Genomic DNA, 3,360 nt, shown 5'->3' on the forward strand with positions numbered 1-3,360 from the left:
TGAGGGTGGGAGGGAGGATAAGGAGCTGATGGAGCAAGACCCTCAGATTTCAGCAAGAATGAGCAGTACATTATGGACTTCAGCTGGGGGTAGAACTGTGGCCTTCAAAAGACCACCTGCTCCTTCACTCGTGAGCAGATGTTAAAGATTCTGGTGAGTTTTGCAATTCTAATAACTATTATTTAAGAAAGCACCAAAAACTTTGCATATAGCCACACACACACACACACACACACACACACACATGATGGTAACAAGCTTGGTAACCAGTCATATAAAGTGGCTTAGTTCCAGTAGAGATCTGCAAGAAAATGCCCTATCTAGGTTCAAATCTTCATTTTCAAGGACTTTGTTACTACTGCTATCCCTTTGACCCAAAGGTCTAGTTGTAACTAGTGAGTTTGTAGGTGTTTCCAGCTGGGTAGACAAATTAGTGATGGACTTGAGATATCTTTGATGCAACCTTGTTTAAAAGAAATTCAGAATGCCTTTTTTCCCTCAACACAGAAGATCAACCAGATTAGAACATGATGCAACTGTATCCCTGTGCATTCAGCCAGAGTCTTTCCCAAAGTGTTCATATTCTGCCCCTCTCTCCCTCAGCTTTCCTGCCTCTGCTGGCTCCCGCAGTGCCGCTTCTTGCTTCTCCAGTAAAGCTGTCATTTCTGCGGACACACCCCAGCAAACACTCCCCACTGCCTCCCCTAGTCATTTGAACTCCTAAGAAGCTTTTCATTTCCCTTCATTTGGAACCAAAATGCAGGCTTAACTGACAGCTCTTTTAAGTGAAAGGCAGAGATTAAATTGGCTTATACTTTGGGACAGACTTCTGAAAACTCCCGTGTGATCTCAGATAAAAATGTTCTTYTCCCATTTGCAGGCAGAGGAAGTGATGACTGTTTTTTAAGTATTTGTGAAAGTGGAGGCAAGCATGCTGACATCCAGAGACTTCCTGGTTCATATTCAGTAGCATGGCTAAGTCAACATGCTCCTGTAACACTTTGGACACCTGAGTGCTCATTAAAGGGAAATCACCTAAGAGATTGAAATGATTGTTGTGATTTCAGAAGAAAGAACTTTAGTAAATCTGTTATTTATTAATGTCTTTGCCAGCACTGAAACAAATATTGAAGGTCTTGACATTTCCAGTTTAAAATCTTTACTATTTTCCCACATCATTATTTCCATTAACACCAAAAGGCCAGAAAACTTTCCTTAATCAAACTTTAGAACTGAATTCCATTTTGTAACATAATAATGACTCTTATGCCTATCTTATTTATGCTAAAAACTCACCTCAAATTTTGTTATAGTTTCTATCCTGCCTTCTCCTGCCAAAAGCTTGCACTCCTGCATATATTTAATAACTTCATCTCTTTGACTTGGCACCCAGATATATCACATTATGCTGATRTTATCAGCTGAATAACATCTCTAAAACAGTCATAAGCAGACTCTGCAGCAGCAGTTAGCTTCACAGAAACTTTCTGTGAGCAAGAGAAAGCCCATGAGAAGGGCTGGGAGAGAAGAGGACACAGGTCACAGGAAAGGCCCTGGGACTTCTCTTTACATTTAGTCCTAAGCAGTAGGATGTTAGCAGGAAAACTACATTTGGTGCCTGCAACAAGTTTTTATAGTTCCTTGGGGACTCACACAATCAGCATTCGTTCCCCTATTTACACTCCAGGAGAGCAGAGCAACGTGTGCTCCRAATATGCTCATTTCACATTAGTCCTGAGGGCTGGTTCCCCCAAGAGCTTAGATATGATGACCCTCACCAGAGTGATACCTCCATTTCAGTTCCCAAGACAACCTAGCTCTGAATACAGGGCTAGTAAAGTTAGTTATAGGAAATAGTTGACCGCCTCATGAAAAGATTCAGCTTCATTGGCTAGCTTTAGTCAACAGGAACTCACAAGAGTTGGACTTGTCTTAAATCCCATCCTTCTGGGGGTTGTGGGCTCTTAACCCAGAACATCAAGCCAGGGTCTATGAAAGATTGGCTTTAACAGCCAGACACTGCCTCCTCTTCAAGTATGATGTAGTAAGTCTGAGTTCACTGCCTGTTTCAGCCCAGGGGAGGGAAGCGTGGAGAAGAGACTTACATCTCTTTTTACAGGAGAAAAACCCTATCACAGGGCAGCAGCTATTCAAGGGATGAGAGGAGGTGGCGGGGAATGTTTCCAACTCATGATGAAACTCTACCACTCTGCAAAAAAATGCAGATAAATCAAGATAGAGAGAAGGCGGGGAAAAGAGCAAGACCTTCTGAACAAGCGATAAGGGCACTTATGTGATCCATGTGGCATCAGATCCTACTTCAAAAAGTATTAAACAGTGGGTGGTTAAAAGCACAAGTAGCTCATTGAACCCACAGTAAGTATGTCTAAAACCCTTTGCAGTGTAGTAACCTGTAAGCAAAACTCTGTACAGGCTTTTTCACCACTGGGCAAATAGCTTGCCTTTCTTATAGGCAAGGTACACAGTATTTCATTACCCCACAGTAACATGTTCATGTAAATTGGCTTTCAGTCATTCACACAGTTTTGAAAACAGCTCTCCTAATGGTGTGTACCAAATCAGTCTTTATGTAGGGCCAAATTCTGTTCCCAGTTATGGTAATAATCCTCTGACTTAGGTTTACAAGCAATATTCCTTAAATACAATATCTGGGCTATAAGGAAAGAGCTAGTTCTCGAGCACTGAAATGTAGTCCCCTCAACAGCCTTACATAGTTATCTAAAGGAAAACAAACAAGAATAAATATTGCTTACAGCAAAGGGGAAAATGTGCTTGCAACAGTTATGCTTGTGTGCTGTGAATAAGAAAAGAAATCTGAATAACACATTCCATGAATAAGAACTGTGTTTCAAAAAACAGTGTATTCCAGTTTACTAATTTGTGTGAGAATGAAATTGTGGGAACAAAATTACTATGCTAATATGAAACCACTTCAAGAAAGAAATCAGAAAATATATGTGTGTTTAATCTTCCACCCAGGAAAATGAAAGCATGAGAACAAACATTAACTTTTCTCAGAGACAGCTGACATTGGTGTAAATCACTCACACATTAGTATGTTATTTTCATTTAGAATAATGTACTGAGCTGTTTATATAGTCTAAAATTCCTGTTCAAATCTATTTAACAGTAATAGCCATGAGCTTTGCTACTCTTCAGAAATACAGTACAATGGAATTATTCTAGTGCTGCAAAATGGCTTTTTTTGCTATACAAATGACTTCTACAGGCACTAAATCTGACTACATTAAAAAGAGCTGATGAAAAGAGCAACACCTCTTCCTCTCCTTTCCTTCCTCTTCCCCCCAAGTAGTATAAGGGAAGGAAAGGGGAGGAGAG

The sequence above is a fragment of the Apteryx rowi genome, unplaced genomic scaffold (assembly GCF_003343035.1).
Source record: "Apteryx rowi isolate R43461 unplaced genomic scaffold, aptRow1 scaffold_785, whole genome shotgun sequence".
Taxonomy (NCBI): Eukaryota; Metazoa; Chordata; class Aves; order Apterygiformes; family Apterygidae; genus Apteryx; species Apteryx rowi.